The sequence below is a fragment of the Zootoca vivipara genome, chromosome 6 (genome assembly GCF_963506605.1).
Source record: "Zootoca vivipara chromosome 6, rZooViv1.1, whole genome shotgun sequence".
In the NCBI taxonomy this organism is placed as follows: domain Eukaryota; kingdom Metazoa; phylum Chordata; class Lepidosauria; order Squamata; family Lacertidae; genus Zootoca; species Zootoca vivipara.
Genome location: NC_083281.1, coordinates 81723829 through 81741782, shown reverse-complemented (window position 1 = coordinate 81741782; position 17954 = coordinate 81723829). Strand labels below are relative to the sequence as shown.

General features: G+C 44.7%; 2 protein-coding genes across 5 annotated transcripts in view; one reads left to right on the top strand and one right to left on the bottom strand.

Moving 5' to 3' along the window:
* C6H1orf159 (chromosome 6 C1orf159 homolog) overlaps window positions 1-14524 on the bottom strand; it is a 30462-nt gene extending 15938 nt beyond the window's left edge. For 2 of the 3 annotated variants that reach the window (XM_060276210.1, XM_060276211.1), the window contains exon 1: window positions 14463-14524. The gene's annotated coding sequence lies outside the window, so the exon portion shown is untranslated. Of the gene's footprint in view, window positions 1-107; window positions 14443-14462 lie in introns of those variants that run through there. The other variant, XM_060276209.1, reaches the window with a different exon arrangement.
* A 333-nt stretch (window positions 14525-14857) lies between these two features.
* The window catches only part of TTLL10 (tubulin tyrosine ligase like 10), a 191405-nt gene continuing 188308 nt past the window's right edge, over window positions 14858-17954 (top strand). For both annotated transcript variants that reach the window (XM_060276205.1, XM_060276203.1), the window contains exon 1: window positions 14858-14901. The gene's annotated coding sequence lies outside the window, so the exon portion shown is untranslated. The remainder of the gene's footprint in view (window positions 14902-17954) is intronic.

Below are 17954 nucleotides of genomic sequence, written 5' to 3'. Positions count from 1 at the left end.
AGTTCAGCTGCAGAGAAAGTACACAGAGCTCCCATAATCCCCACTTCACACAAGAATTGTGGACCAAAGATCTCAAGGGGGTGGGGTGGGGGAAGCAGGCATCTTACCTTGTTTTTCATGTTAAAAATGGTGCTAATTTGGAGACATTCAGGATTGTCACTGCTACTGCAGTAGGACAAGTTTCTGCTCATGCAAGACATGTGTGGTTGCTAAGAAACTGGGAGCCTTATCAGTTGGGCTCAAAGCAGAGCCTGTTCCACACCCGGAATCAATGAGGTTGCAGATGGGAACAGCAACTGCCTGGCACTGTCGCCGATAAAAACCTCATTGGGAGCAGAAAGCAACTGGGTGCAGCACTCAGCTATACTGGATCAATACAAGACAGGGAGAGAGAATGACCAAAAACACAAATGGCTTTTCAGACAGCACACACTCATCCCGTCCTCCCTCCCAGCCAAGAGACAGACCTAAAGACTTTACAGAAGTTTGCACTGCAGATTACAAACTGCAGCTTTGCTCAGCCTTGCTGAGCAGGTGCACAAGTCTCAACATGGACGTTAAGCTGATTTCACTGAGCTCAGTCGCCACACCTGGAAACACAGGAAGCTGCCTTATGCCAAGTCCAGCTTTGTCCATCCAGCCCTGGTCTGTTTGCTCTGACTGGCAGGGGTTGCTGGAGACTGATAACTGGGAGCTTTTGCATGAAAAACAGGCACACGATGACTGGGATGCTGTCACGCTAGTGGCCTCCTAACTCTCTTCTGGTTCACAGATGACTGCCAGCCTAGTCGTCAGGACCAGGAGGCAAATTTCCACCTGCCACCAGCAGGCAGGCAAATGGCTGTTTACAAGGCCTGAGAATCCCCTGCCTTCGCTTTCACAGGCAGTACCAATTAAATGTTAATATCTCTGGAGGACCCACCAAGAGAGAAAAGTTTCCCTAGACTTTGCTAATTATATGCACTCACCTCCCAGCTTAGTCTTAGCAATTCATCGATCAGAAGCAGTGCCTGGTTCTTGATTAAGCCAGAGGTCCACCTAGATCATCATCCTGATCTCACAGTGGCCAACCAAATGCCCACAACAAGCCCGTAAGCCAGACCCAAGCACCACAGCTCTCTCTCCACCCAGGATTCCCAGAAAATGGCATCCAGGTGCAATGGGCGGTGCAATTGAATCAGGGGGACATGGGAACCCTGACTTCTCAAGGGTACACAGAGGATAAAGAGACAACCCAAATGAAAGTTCCACATTAAGAGCTTTGCACAGTGCACTTGAATACGTGACATTTACAAGGTAGTAAGCTATGCCTATTCTTTCTGAACTACTTGGAAAGTAGGGGAGACAGAAGAGGAGGTTTGGGAGGGCTGGGCCAATTTTTGCTTTTGCCCTTTCTTAGCTTAACTGACTTTACAGTCTTGTTTGGAGGCAATAATGGGTATGTGAGGATAATATTGTGTGTGCGTGTGTGTGCTTGTGAGAGAGAAGACTCTGCTATCTGGTGCTTCTTAAAAGATGGGTGAGATAAAATAAAAATCCATTAATGAAGCCTTACTGTACCAGCAAGCTGCTCAATGTTATTTTAAAACCCCAGTACAGTATAGATTTTATTTGGAATGCTATATAGCTCCCCCAAGGCCCACCACTGCTCCACAAAAAAATATTGGAATAAAATCAAAACCACATTTTAAAGTTTTGTATCAGGGATACAAACATGGCAGCCTCATTCAACATTTGACCTCCACCTGCTAGGCAGCAGAGCCCACAGACAACCTCCAAGGCAAGGAAGTGGGGAGGCTGAGCGGCTGAAACTCGCTCAGTCCATGATGAAGGAAAGTCTAGGAAATAAAAACATTAGGAAAGCACTATGACACTAACAAGACCTAGTGTATCAGCTCAGGGATGGAAGTCACCGTTCTCCGTGTGACCTTTTTCTGGTGCATGGGAGAAGGCCAGTGGCGACAACAAGTCATGATTGCTATGCTCTGCCTCCATGGTTGGAGGCAGTAATGCTTCTAATACAAATGCTGGAAATGGCAAAAGAGGAGAGAGCTCTTGTGCTCAGGTCCTTATTGTGGGTTTCCCACAAGCATCTGGTTGGCTACTGTGAGAATAGGATGCAGGACTAGATGAGCCATTGGCTTCTTGTGTTGTTAGGCTTTTTTAAAAGAAGGGGAAGAAGAAGATTCTTTTCCTTCCATCCTATGCCATGAGTAACATAAAATGAATTGCCATCCAGTAAAATTTTGTTTGCTAATAACTTCTGTGAACCTAGTTATGAGGCTGTTATTAAGTTCTAATTTTATATTCACAAACAGAGAAGCTCCCAGTAACATAAAAGCAATCTTGGCCAGATTAAAAAGGAAGGCGGAGAGGGAACAAAATCTAAAAAGGAAGCCATACCATCTAAACAGAACAAATTGGGTTTTTGATAAATCAAGATTAGGGAAAAAATGCTTCTCTTAAGTGATAATTGGATGCTTCCACCCTTCTTCTGCCCCTGTCTTCATCCTTAGAAGATGAAGCATTCCCTTTATCTCCAAAAACTTCACTAAATTTACCAGTAGCTTGCTGAGCTCAAGGAAGGAATACACATTCTTCATCCATCATCTTCCTCGTAACCAGCCCTGCCTACTCACTTTCTAGGAGTTCTGACACATCAAGGGGGTGATACAGGCATATTAAAAAGAGGGAGATGGGAAAACCTGAAAAAAGATGACATGCAGAGCTACTGCTCTTGTGCCTAAACCAAACAGAGATATCAAAGCTTGTACTCCATCAAAGTCCAACACTTTTCATGCTTCTGACATTTGGAGCGTCTAAAGGAGACATGTACAAGTTTAGATTGCGGGCCCTTTGGAGACTTGTTCCTTTCACAAAGAAGAAAGGAAGAAATTGTTGATACCTGATATAGCTAACTGCCTGGGGTTAAGCTAAATCTATAAACTCAGATAAATGGTGTATCCCAGAGACAACTTTTTGTGACAATTCCATCACATTCCTTTTAAGTCAGAGGGCCGCCTAAAGATTTCAGGCCAAGCACCTAGCTTTGGAACATTTCCATTATAAAATATGGACAATGGTTGTTCAGCTAGTGTTTCACTGTCAGGGGGGCGGAAGCGTCTGCAGATAAAAGGAAGATCCAAGTTGGCGGGTTGATCTCTTCACTATCAGAAACAGACAGAGCCCATCACAAATTCTGTCCCCTTCCCCTGGAAGGAAGAGATGGAACCTGGAACATGTTAACTATCAGGGACCAGAAATGAGAGATCACACCTACCTACATTTCCCTATTGTACCTGGCTTCTGGATTTTAACCGTCGTAAGCCACATCTTGCCCCCCCAAAATCAATGTATAAATTTAATAAATAAATCCTGAAGCATTGGCTGGGTGAGTGCATACTGCTGCTGAATCCACCGGCTGCTTGGTGGCCACTGTTTCCTTACGATGCTCAGCAGGTCCTGGGGAGCCATGGAAGAAGGGGCTGAGACAAGGGCAAGATGGAAGAGCATGAAGAGGCCCAGCAAGATACCAGGGAGTTCATGAGACCCCTCTTGCAAACAACACATAAGATTAAGCCTTCCTCAGATGGCTTACCAAGTCCTGTGAGCCCATTTAAGTGGTGGCTCTGAATAGTTTTAAATACACCCGGAACATTAAAAGTTGCCCAATACTGAGCTAAGCCACTGGTCTACTACAGAGACAGGCAGTGGCTCTCCAGGGTTTCAGACGGGGACACTGCAAGCCCTACCCACAGATAACAGGAACTGAACTTGAAAGGGGATCAGAAAAGAATGTGTTTTGCAGGTCCCAGATTCATTCTTAAAAGGAGATGCCAGAAATTTGGCCAGATGGCTGGCGAAGCGAGAGACCTCTTTGCCCAAGATCCAAGAGAGAAACTGTCAGAGTAATTCTGAGCTAGGTGCACAAATAGTCTGACCTGCTTTAAGGTGGCTTCCGATGCTCCTGTGCTTTGCCAACGTTGGCTGATGTGACAGCAACAGGCAGTCTTTGTATTTGAAGCTGGCTAATGTTTGCTCACAACAGCTACTATCCTAATTGGTAAATGGGTTGATACATTGCAATTGAAACGTTCAAGCCAACAAAACACACCACAGCCCACCTACCTACGGTACTTCCAGTGACAAAGTGTATTAAATATCTGTTGCTTTTTCTTTAAGGGACTCCGGCTTCTCTAAAAATGTTGGAGATTGTTTCCCCAAGATGTTAAAAAAAGATCGGCAAAGAGAAGAGCGGCTCTGTTTACAGGCATTTGCTAACACATCCATCATAATCGTGGTTACTTTGCGCAAGCTGCCACCGGCAGAGAACCTGAAGAGGATTGTTTGAACAAGCATGCTCACCACTCATCCAAAAGCATCTATCTTCAGCAACATACAACAGAAAATCCCTCGAAGCCACGGCATGTGCAATCTGTGCAACTAACTGCTGTTGGAATGACCGACGCACCGTCGACAATCAGACTCACTGGTTTGAGCTAGGAACCTCAATTTCCCAACCTCAGCGCTCATAATGGCATTTCTCAACCAGACAATGCATTTATGAGCAGAAGCTTTTCATAGCTGCAAATTATTATACTAAAATTAGGAGATCTGCCCCAAGGCTGTTTCACCAAGGACAGGACACTGGATTTATCTGCATTTGCAGAATAACTGATATGCCTCTCTCTTTGACTGACCTGTTTTGTGTTTTTTACACAGTTGGAGCCTATCCTTTGTTAAATGACATGTTAACTGCTGGGGGACGGACATGTTAACTGCTGGGGGACGGGCATGCCTACTGGAACTGCTCGACGTTAGCTTGGCCTGAAGATTCACTTCACAGCATCATACTATATAAATCCAATGAGAGGGCTCCTTAGAACGTATTGAACACTTCCAGAGTGATCAAAGGGCTTTGATATACACAATTCTCAGTCATTCTTACCTCACACCAATGGAATCAATAACCCAGTCAATTTCTTGGCAGTTCTGTGCCTCAGAGGGCAGATGCCCCTTTTAAAGCTCCCCCCCCAATGGAGCCAGATTCCAGATTTCTTTGTAGCCTGGGATAAGGAAATGGAGCCTGTTTTATGGCACCCAAAGCAGCCTCTTCCAGCTAACCCTGGGATCTTGACAAAGGGATAGGGCTACTGTTCCATCACCTCCTGGGGGAAAGGCTGTAGCATTTGCCTTGAATGCTGAAGATTGCATTTTCAATCCCAGCATCCCCAGGTGGGGCTGGGAGAGACTTCCTGCCTGGAGAGCTGCAAACAGTCGATGCAGACTAGATGGCTATGGACCAGTCTGAGCTAGACGGCCCAGTGGTCCAACTCAGCATAAGGCAGCTTCCTAGGTTCCCCTTTATAAATACTACTTGGGGAGCTGTCAGGATGTTCCATGAGGTCTCTAGGACCTGCAAACAGGCCAGCAACTTCTCCTTTGTCACCAAACCCACAGTTGGGCACAAATCCAGCCGTTCCTTCCCAGTAGTTTCGACATTGGTGGTTTGTCCTCTTACTTGCTGTCAGGGGTGCCGACTTGGTCCCCCGATTGTGGGTGCCCAGTGGCACCTGCGATGTAACATGACGTCATGACATCATGTTACATTGGCGCCACAGCAGCACTTCCAGGGCCTTGGAGGTCATGTTGGAGGCCTTGTGAGATCTCTGGTGCCACTTCTGGTTTCTACCGGTGGTCACTTCTGAGGCTTTGCATGTAGAAACAGGAAGTTGCATCAGAGCCCCGTGGTGTGGGTGTTGAGCACCTACCAAAAATCTGTGCGTGCCCTGGCACCCAGGGACCCCTAGAATTGGCACTAGTGCTGGCTGTCATCTTGGTTTGACTCACCAACTTCCCTGGCAGGTTCCCATACTCAGCAAAGAACTCAGGAACTATGGAGGCCAAGAGATGGCAGCGTACCCAAGACCAACAAATAAATGTATGGCAGATTTATGATTGAAACGGGAGACTTTATGAACCATGCTTAAGCTTCAAGCGCCATTCAGACAGAAGACATCGTCATTATTTATTTATTTATTTATTTATTTATTTATTTATATACTGCACCACCCTAAAATGGAGCAGTATATATACCGTGTATATGCTGTATATGTTATTCAGGGACCTATCCCAGGGGCCTTTCACAACAGACAGGCAAGAGGTGGGACATTCCCAACTGAGCCTATTTACCCACCCCAAGAGAAAAATGGCAGGATCTCTCTCAAACATTACAGTTGTTCAGCAAAATGCATGAAGCCAACACAACGTACACAAGGTTACAGTTATTCTGCTATGCTAAGCAATCCTTTCTCCCCCTCCTAAAGTAAGTTTCGGTGATAGTGGCGGTAAAGATATCTACATGCTTCAGTGTTTAAGCTGATTAAAATAAAGAGAAGACTGTCAAAGCAGGATATTATCTAGGATTGTGCCTCAAACAATGGTCTTTGAAGGCTCATCTATTAGGAGCAGACAAAGGCACAATTCATTTGACTTGAAAAATAGCTGTTATTACCACCAGATTTTAAACTTGTTATTTAGCTGGAATTAAGCTGAAAATGAATCCTTTAAGCACAAATCTCGATTCAGACCATCAGGAAAGTATCTTGGGCTGGCATGCTCCCCCCCCACTGACACCCCCGCAACACACTCTCTCACCCCGTTCTCAGTGGCTCTAACCACAACTTTGCTGAGACATCTGGATCCAGCATAATGGTTTGCAAGCCCACTTCAAAACCATGATTTGGAGGTTCATGCTAACCACAGTTTGCTCTGCTTAGACACCACAGCAAGCTATGGTTACAACAACGTGCAAATGGAGAATGAAACTGGTCCACCAAAAAGGGGAAATTCAAAAGCCTATGGCAGGCATCCCCAAACTTTGGCCCTCCAGATGTTTTGGACTACAATTCCCATCTTCTCTGACCACAGGTCCTGTTAGCTAGGGATCATGGGAGTTGTAGGCCAAAACATCTGGAGGGCCGCAGTTTGGGGATGCCTGGCCTATGGCTTGCTCCCAATCCTTTAAACCAGGGGTCAGCAACCTTTTCCAGCCGTGGACTGGTCCACCGTCCCTCAGACCATGTGGTGGGCCAGACTATATTTTGAAGAAAAAAAATGAACGAATTCCTATGCCCCACAAATAACCCAGAGACGCATTTTAAATAAAAGGACACATTCTACTCATGTAAAAACACACTGATTCTCGGACATCCGCGGGCCAGATTGAGAAGGCGATTGGGCCGCATCCAGCCCCCAAGCCTTAGGTTGCCTACCCCTGCTTTAAACGAAATTCAACAAAAGATGCTTCCTCACTGGCACTATTAAACCACAAACCCACCCACCCCGAGCTTCTAACCTTACAGCAAAATTGGTACTACATGTCACGATAAGCTGAGTTTCTTCTGGATGCAGTACAAAAAGCACCAGCGAGCTAACTCTGCCCATCACCAGTTGCATCCGGTTGCAGCCTTATCTGCTCAAGCTATGTCAGTGTGCAAGAAAACACCAAAAGTGACATACAGGAAGAGCACTAGTCAAGTAATTCAGTGTTTCTCAACCCATTTGAGGTTGGGGTGAGGTTTCCCGAGTTCATTGCACCTTTTGTGTTCTCCCGCCTCTCTGCCAACATCTTTCCCCACAAGTGATCCTGGCAGACAGGCAGGTCCATACAAGCTGTGGGAAGCCAGGACTTGTGGACTGGGCATGAATCTCAATACTGGCACTAGAGGAACAGAGCAGGATGTTTCTGAACCCTCCCTAAAAAGAGACATTAAAATACATACAGCAACAGGCTTGCAAGAACAATGCTCTTCCCTTATCAGGCAGGGACAGGGCAGTTGGGATGTAGTGATGGCAGTAAGTTTGGAAGCAATAGGCTGCAGCTAGACTGCTAAGTGGGAAACCATATAACACCCACATCACCAGAGCTGAGAAAAGGGCGTTAGCTGCTGATTTGCTCCAGAGCCAAGTTTAAGGGTACTGCTGGCAACTTTCAAGGCCATACACAGACTGGGACTATGCTATCTGAAACAATGCCCCCACCTGTGTAGATCTACCTGCACATCACCGTGGTTAACCAGAAGCCCTCTTGGTCCTGCCTCGTCCTACCAATATTTATCTAATGGCTACTTGGAGACAGGCTCTCTCCGCTGGCACCCACTTTACAGAATGGACTCTCTCTCGATATCCAGGTGACAGAAGATATATTTCATTGACTAGTAAAAACTCCTCCTCAGTTAGGTTTTCCTGAGCCTTTGTTACATTTTACCAGTTTTTACTGGCCCTTAGATACCGCAGATGCAATTTTAAAGTACCATAATGCTGTTTCATATGTTTTAGAAGATCGTCTGCTGAAAAGGTTTATACTCTGCCAGGAATATGCAGGCTATTAAGAGGACAAGTTTCCACAATAATGAATTTATGCCTGTTTTAAACTTTTTTTGTATAGTTTTATATATTTTTGATGTAAATTGCTTTCATTTATGAAATAGTAGCCAAATATTTTTCTAAAATAAACAAATAAACAGGTTTTGTTGCACGCCACCTTGTTAACTTCTGGTTTAAAAGCAGCCTATAAATTATTTTAGCAATAGATATATTCAACCAGCCTATGCCTTTGGCAGGAGGAGGAGGAAGGGACCACCTACCTCAAGGTCCTATTCCTCACTGGAACTTCATTCACACATACCTTTCATAGCATTCTGTGCCAGGAGTGCCAACTTGAATAAAAAATGAAGGGGGGCAGCCAGGTACCGTAAGCCCCACCCCACAAAATTGATCACATGACATGGTGCATGCACACCATTTGAATGGCAATGCCCATCAACTTTGGGGGGGACGCAGTCCTATTAAATATTTTATTGGGGGGACTGAAGCTCCCTTGGCCCCTAGGAGTTGGCTCCTGTGTGCTGTGCTCTCACACCTCAGGTTGCCCCACGACTCCTACTTTCAGCCCCCACAGAGGGGGGAAATCACATCATCAAGACCATCGCAACCTTCTTCTCTCAAACTTTTCATTGTCATTCGTTAACCATCGTCCCTTCTATTCAGAATTCATCCACTTTGACAATGAGACCAGCTTCTGCTTCACCTTAAATGTCAACTGTGTCATCTTTCTTCTCTCCACTCAAAAATCCAACACATTCTACTTGTTATTTTACCTTCAGAGTCTATCTCCCAATTTAAAGCTCAACTTCTCTGTGAAGTCATTCCACACAAACCCTTAGTTTTTGCAAGAGATGCGGGGGGCACTAAGACCACATACGTATGGGTAATGGAACAGTATATATATATAGAGAGAGAGTGGAGCCTCAGTTTACGAACACCTCGGTTTACGAATTTTCGGTTTACGAACGCCGCGGACCCATCTGGAACGGATTAATTCACTTTCCATTACTTTCAATGGGAAAGTTCGCTTCAGTTTATGAACGCTTCAGTTTATGAACAGACTTCCGGAACCAATTGTGTTTATAAACCGAGGTACCACTGTACACCGGTATATATCCTCCCCCTCCACTGACTTTTCAATTTTCAGCTCTTTGGAAAAGGGATTTTTCTGTGTTCATTAATCTGTAAAAGTGCCATGCACTGTGATGGCATAATGATGGCATAATGATGGCATGCATTTTACACAGAGTTACACTCGTGTCCTGTTTGTGGGCTTCTGGTTAACCACTCTGAGAAAAGAAAGCTGGACTGGATAGGCCTTTAGGCCGTTAACTGGCTATAGGCTTTCTGGCTATATCTGAGAAACACAGGCTCTTGTGGGTCACTTTTTAAAACCACACACCCTCACATAGGGGTGAGCGGGAAATGGAAGTAGGAAAACCAATATAAATTAGGGTCACTAACAGAATAGCATCTTAGGCTGTAAAACGTGACATGCAGGAGTCGATAAAACCTGCTGCTAAGAGCAGAATAGAAAGCAATAAAATTGGCAGCAAATGTTTTGGTTTTTTTAAAAAAGGTTATTTTAAAAAGTTCAGAAGTTGCAAGGAAAGTCAAAGAAAGAAGAATGTACAGGTCCACCCCATTATCCAAGATAGTGCCCAGAGTAATGAGGTTTCTGGGGCCCAGGCAAATGCAGTAAGGTTGTTCCGGAAGTCTTGAAGAAAGCATTGCAGCAGACAATAGAAACCCAAGGGTTGACTATTGGGAGCATGAACACCACCTTTGCACTTCAGGACTTTCTCATTAGCAGAACCTGGTCCACTTTGTGTGAAATAAAGGTTCAAAATAATAGAGTAAATGTAGGGCAGATCCTCAAACCCTTTTCTATTTCTGAGCTTTCGAACACACACAGTCAAGTTCTAACCCTTAAGATTGTGATCAGAGTGTAGAGCCTCAGCAATGATTATCTGTGTTGGAAATTTGGTCACCATATCCTAGGTGCATCCAGCAAGACGCAGGAACACAGGAAGCTGCCTTATACAGACTCAAGACCATTGGTTCATCCAGTTCAATGCTGTCTGCACTGACTGGCATCAACTCTCCAGGTTTCAGATTGGAGGCTCTCCTAGCAGTAATTGGAGACGCCAGTGGGGATTGAACTTGGAACCTTCTGCATGCAAGGCAGATTTCCTACCACTGAGCTACTGTCCTTCCCCAAAGAATGTTCCCATGGCTCTGCCATTGTTTCAAGGCAGCTAGGTCTCTCAGCTAAGTTTCTAGACAAGAACACACCTAAGACTGACAGGGCTTTCCTTGCCAAACCACAGTGAGATGACTCAGTCATTGGCATTTTGGAAACTTCTGGCAATACGAGTCATCCCCCCTTTTTTTTACAGTTTGGCAACAGTTGCACAGCGTGCTTTGCTAGTACAGTAGCTCTAGCCAACTTTGACTCATCACAATTCTTGTACAGATGCAGGAATTAGTGCAAACACAACCCAGAAAAACTCAAGACTGTGTAGGACTTATGAAATGCACACAGTACAGCGAGAGTTGTGGATGCAGAGAGAATACCAGACTCTAAAGCCCCATCTAGATAGTTTAACCTTCTCAAAAGGATTGAAACACTTTATTTGAAATATGCTTGGTTAGGACTTATCTGATAACAGGATATTGCAGAGAGAGGCTCAGAAGCCGGAGAAGCCAAGAAAATTCAAGGCTGTCACAGCCTCTCTCTAACTCAAAGTTTGGAATCCTTTTCCTGCCAGCAATGCAATGCTTCTCCACCCACCCCTCTATTTTTTGCTGGGCCTTGCATTGTTTTCTAAATATACAAACAAATTTTTCTCCATCAACACCTTCAATAAATTTGAATGACATCCCCTGCCCATTCCAGGAATCTGGCCAATTTATTATTTGAGGCAGCATGCCCATTCCTCTCCCCTTTGGACAGCCTTGCTTCCAGGAGTAATGGTGACTGTGTATTAAATTACACAGCTGTCTTTTATGCAATAGTCATTTAATTTAAATAATAATAATAAAAAACCTCTACCTGCCATAGCTGGATGAAACTTTTGCTACAGGACATCCCCAATACAAAAGGTTTCTCTATCCAGGGGTGGAGACATAAAAAATCAAGGAAACAGAATCAAGGCAGCAACCCCCAGTCCTGCTCCAGATCATTTTTCATAGAATCACAGAATTGTAGAGTTGGATGGAATCTAGTCCAACCCCCTGCAATGCAGGAATCTCAATTACATCATACATGACAGATGACCATCCAACCTCCGCTTAAAAACATCCAAGGAAGGAGAATCCACCACCTTCCGAGGAAGTCCATTCCATTGTTGAACAGATCCTACTGTCTTAAACTTCTTCCTGGTGTTTAGTTGAAATCTCTTTTCTTTTAACTTGAAGCCATTGGCTATCACATCTCCTCTCAGTTTCCTCTTTTCCAGCATAAACATACCCAATTCCCTCAACCATTCCTCATAAGGCTCCAGGTGTGGTCTGATCAAAACAGAATAGAGCAGTAAATTCATTCATTGAATTTTAAACCACCCTATACCTGGAGGTCTCAGGGCGGTTCACAAAAAGAGATCACAATATTGTATATAAAATCAAAATCAAAACAATAATCTAATCATGCCCCCCCCAAGAGCCACATTTTAAAATATTACTTCCTTTGATCAGGACACTATACTTCTGTTGATGCAGCCTAGAATAGCATTAGGTTTTTTTGCTGCTACATCACACTATTGACTCATGTTAAGCTTGTGGTCTCCTAAGACCCCCTAGATCCTTTTCACATGTACTACTGGCAAGCCAGTTGTCCCCCCATCTTATATTTGTGTAGCTGGTTCTTCCTGCCTAAATGCAGAATCTTACATTTGCCCCTATTGAAATTCATTTTGTTAGTCATTTTGTTGTTTCTTTCATTGGATAATTTATACTTGTCCTGCTCAATAAGGAAGTCACGTTTATAGTCCTCATGGGTACAGGGGTCAAACTCCAAAGCACAGGTACTTCCACTCACCTATGTAAGATGCTCGGGTCTCACCAAGCAGTTCAAAAATTAAGGAACCTTCGCAGCAGTTTCCATTTTTATTACACATACCTCAAACACACCCCAATTAGCAGGAAAAGGAAGAATCGTATATATGCAGTTCAGAGCATGAAGCTTTTTCAGAACAGTACTCAGTAGCTGTGAGAGTTCCCATGACACACCTAAAAGTGTTACTAAATTGAAGGATTGAGAAAATTTGCAATAGCAGCCGCCAACTTTATCTATAGATGCAGAGTACAGGCTGTATTGTATTGTCTAGTTGCTTGCATATCCATCACATTCTTTGCCTGCTGCATGCACCTGGTACTGTACCAGGTTATTTTCTCCACAAGCACCAAATTAATAAGGGAGCCCAAGATATGCCTCTCTGTAAAAATCAGATGCCACAGCCCAGATACTCCCCGCCCCACTTCAATAAGGAGTAAAGACATTCCCACTTATTTATCATAAATTCAGATGGGGGAAGTGAACCCACAACAAACACCATGCAAAACTATTCTTATAATGGTGAACTTGAGCCGGTCACTATCTCAGCCTAGCCTTCATTACAAAGCTATTCTGAGGACAAAAGGTACCTCACCTTGTATACCTTGGAAGAAGATGGGATAGTAAGTGGAATTATAAAATAAATAATATTCTCCTTATTGGAACTTTCTTGTTTTACAGTCCCACATACTTCTGTTTAGAGTGTCTGCAGAGAGCCAAACATACATACAGGTGTGAGGCCTAAAACACTCTCCCTTTTGAGGGGAGCTTCTCCCCATTTTCATAGGTGAGTCAACCCTGAGATCCAATATTGGGCCATTCTCTTTGTGAGAGACTAACTCATTTATTAAATATATTCTTGAAGGCTACGTCCTCACAAAGCAACATACAAACCAGAGCAGGGCAAGTTATAAAGATATGGCACAGAAAAAAACTTTTAACAAGCTGCTCTGTAACTCACAGGCTAATTAGAATCTCAAGTTAAATACAGCATTGAAGAGGAAGGTCTTCAACGCTGACCTAAACAACTGGCTAGACAGAGCAAGGTGAGGAACTCGGGTCCGGGACCACCACCAAGAAGGCCCCACTTATGCACAACAGACCTTAAAGGTAGGTACTGGAGAAGGTCCCCCGACTCAGGTTGGCAGCGAGGAGTATCCAGTCGGCAGGTCTAACTAGGCCCACCAGACTTCCTCATTTGGTCCATGAGGTGTCAGGTGTGCACCAGGTAAAGCTATAGTTCAGTGGAAAAGGGAGGGGGGCAGCTAATTGGCAGTATATGCAAAACCCCATCTAATAATAACAATGATTTATTATGTACACCCCACCCATCTGCAGGCCATCCTTCTAATCACCCCCAAAACTAGCCCACTTTTTTCTCCAAACATCTATCAAGGTATGCATGTAAACAAGAACCAAGTTTCACAACAAATAGAGACGGGAACCTTCTGTCCCAAATATTTAACAAGTCAAGACGACACCATCCCATAAGGATGGGAGAGCAAAGCTTCACCCTTGGTCCCTAAAAATATACAGGCGCCAAAATGCTCCTGGCAAAATACCCCAACCGTGTGTATGTTCACAGGAGCATGAAGATGAGACTCCTCCAAATATATGTGCGTGTGTGTAGGTGGAGGTCAGGGCTGGATTAGCCCAAATGTACAGGGAGGGGAGGAAATCTAGACTAAACTCCCCCAAATATATGGGAAGGGAAAGGGGGCGAAGCTAGAATGCCCACAAATGCTTGTCTGTGGGAGGTGGGGTGGAAGGGTCAAGTTAGATCTCCCAAAACGCCTATGTGGGGGGAGGTCAAGGCAGGTGACGACAAGGCAGGATTCAACCCGACCCCCCACCTCCCGACCCCCCGAGCAGGAGGCGCTACCGCCTGAGCCTTCCATGCTCGCTGAGAGACAACGGGGGACCCTCCTCCTGCAATTCAGGGGCTCTACCTTCAGAGAGGAGGAATGGGGAGAAAGACGGGAGACAGCCCCGCCCACCCGCGCCCCTTTCCCGGCCTCACCTGAGCGAGCGGACCCAACAGCCGTTGGCAACAGCCGACTCCAACCGGCTCCCTTTCGTACCCCCCGCCCTGAGGCGGCGCCCTGCCCCGCTACCTCCCGCTCCTCTCTGGGATTTGTAGTCCCGCTGGGGCCCTACGGCCCGCCTGCGCCGCTGGAGCCTCCTGCTCCTCGTAAACTACACCTCCCATTAGCCACCGCGCTTCCGTGCCTTACCTCGTCCAGGTAAACGCGCTTCGCCTGCTCCACTTCCCCTCTTTCTACCGCGGCGCCTCTCGGGAAGTGTAGTTTCCAGACGAGAATAAGCTGCTGCCGTTGAATGCAGCCCTGGACTACAACGACCAGAAATCCTTCCGGGTAGAGAGGCCTTCTTGAGCGTTGCTAGGACACGGAGACGCCCCTGGAAGAAGTGGCGGTAGTATTTGGAGGAGGAGGGATCAGGTGAGAGAGAAAGATTATTTTGAGGATGGGGGAATAGGTGTTAATTTTTAGGGGTGGTGGTCCACGAAGATCCCTATGCACATACGTTCCATAGGTACAATATAGAAAAGCTATTCTTACATTAAAAATAATAATACTAAATTAGGTTGACACACACACACACACACATATATACAGTAATCATTATTTTTATGTTTTCAATATTACATGCTAAGCAGTTAAGCAGAAACAATAGTACTGCATTCTTATCAGTGTTATTAACAATAATATTTACTATGCAATTATGCAAACATAAACTGAGTAATTCATTCCACATTACAGCACAGAATCATTCAGTTGAATCATAGAAAATTGTTCCCTTTCCTTAACCCAGGCAGAAAGGAAATGAAACACAGTTCTAATTCACCTTTAAGCACACTGAAAAGAAAAAGAGAGAGAAGAGGTGGGGGAACCAAGCTGCAAAGTACTTAAAAATCTCAGATTGGTCCATTCACATATCTGCAAACATCTGTCTAAACAAACTAACATACAAGCAGTCTACAGACAAATGAACACCAGCTATGCCAGCTTTCAAAAATCCACAAACAAGGTGGACTGATAGGTCCCCATATGCAGGGTGTCACCACAGAGGAGACCTTGTTCCATGCTGTCTCTTACAGGGTGTCTCATCCTGTGGAGGAATCCTGATGACCCTTGGGAGAACATATGTGAGGAGATGTTCCTTCAAATACATCCAGCTGGGTGAACAGGTTGCCCTCCAGTTGTTGGCAGATTCCAGCTCCCCTCATCCCCAGCCCGCTTGGCATGATCATTGGGGATAGGTGATGGGAGCTGGAGTCTGACAAATATAGAGGGACAAAGTTTCCCCAGCCCTGAGATACAGGATTGCCCCATTGTTTTCCAGCATTATCTGAAGCATGATATTCAACTATGCCCCTATATCAGGTGTACGCAACCTTTGACCTTCCAGATACTGCTGAACTACAACTCCCATCATCCTTGGCCATTGGCCATTCTTGCCGGGATTTATGAGAGCTGTAGTTTAAAAACATCTGGAGGGTCAAAGGTTCCTCATACCTGCTCTACAGAGTAAAAAAAACCTTAAAAACCTTTATTTTAAAACCATATCCAGAATTTAAAATGTTATTTTTCTCTTTTTTAAAAGCATTTTAAAAAGTATTTATCAGTTAGTGTTTATTTCTATTTTACTGTACTTAGTCAGCCAAAATTTCCATTTAAAAGCATTTGTAAACCCCTTATTTTGTTTTTTTAAAAGCCTCTTATGTGGCATACAAACATAACATATAATAATAAAACAGTGTCGTAAAAACAGAGATGCAACACAATCCCCCCCCCCGAAATGGTATGTATGTTACATACAAAAAAATGGGCGAAAACAGGTTGCAAAAGAGCTCAGGATTTAAAACAAAAGATCTCTGGATTCACAGGCAGTCTTATGGGAAAGCATACATTATATGGATTTATTATGGGATGATCATTTGGGGGTAGGGACCATCCATAGCTCAATGGTAGAACAACTGTTTTGCATGCAGAAAATCTCCAGCATCAAATTGTCCAGCTAAAAGGCTCAGGGTAGCCGGTGACATAGCAGGTGACATGAGAGATCTCTGCCTGAGATCCTGGAGAGCTGCTGCTAGTCAAGATATAGTAGAGCAGACAAGACTAGGCTAGATCTGGTGTTGGGAACCTCAGGCCTGAGGGCCAAATGCGGCCATCCAGACCTCTCTGCCCCATGGGATCCCACTCTCCCAAGGCCACACCCCTCACCAGCACCATCCTTGTGCTGCGTTTGCTTGGCTGCAGACCTGGAGTTAGATCAGGACGGGCAGTTCCCCTGCACAGTGCACCAAACTGAGGGGGTGCAAAATGGAGAAGATCCATAATTGAGAAGATTTATTTGGGGGCACCAAATTTGGCCTCATTCAGGGTGCCATATTACCAGTGATGGCCAAAGTCTGCCCCTGCTGGCTGGAATATGTCTTTGAACTCTGACATTACCTCTTGCTTGCCTAGAAAGAGAACAGAGGTGTGTAATACTAGTGCAGTGATAATTTTTGCATTTATTGCTCCACCCACTGTTGACTCTAGCCCTGTCCACTGCTGTTAAGTGGCCCCTGGAAGATTGCCCAAGATGGGAATGTGGCCCTTGGTGTGAAAAATGTTCCCCACGGAGTTTTACTCAGGGTACACCAATTGAAATTAATGAACCTAATTTAGTCGTGGCCATGAATTTCAATGGGTCTACTCCTGAGTAGCATTGGTGTTGAATACATCACATAAACACACAATCAATACCCATCCCCCACCAACTGGTTAGCAAATAGAATTCCACTGCCCAGCTGGCTTTGCAGCTTAAGCTCCCTCTTTGGTTTTGCATCGCTCAAAGACATCTCAACATAAAACCCTGATTCTTATTATATCCAGGAAGGGGTGGAGGAAAGCCACAACTGCGTTTTTGATGTCACCGAAGAATCAAAGGCAGCTTTGATTTGATAGATACCTTTGATTTTTGTAGGGTGGTGTGGTGTGGGGAAGGAGAGGAGGTGAAGCGTCTTAAAGCCAGCTGAGAAAATAGGGAATCCCCTTTCTTCCTGTAGCTTAGTCCAACAAAACACAACTTCTCCTGAAGGCAAAAGGGTTTAACATGCAGCTCTTTACACTGTTATTACTCAAGCTTGCTGTTTTCAGCACTGGTTTTCATTTTTTTTTTGGGGGGGGAGAGATGTTCTGAAAGGGCCAGTTGGCAGATGACAATATTTCTATATGGATGCCCCTTTAAGTATAATTATAATATTTATAATAAAGTGATAAAGAAATAACAATTCTTCATCACCCATAAAAGGTGGCTCTGTAAAGTATAATGGAATCCCCTCATTTTTAGAATCTGGTAACCATGGCTACCAAACAGCTCCCCCAAAATGTCAACCCTCTTTTGAAGACAAGGGGACAGACAAAGATATGGCATGACCAAAAAGTTAGAAAGGTCTGGACTGCCACCTTCTGAGAGGGCTGGCAATTTGGAACCACCAGCT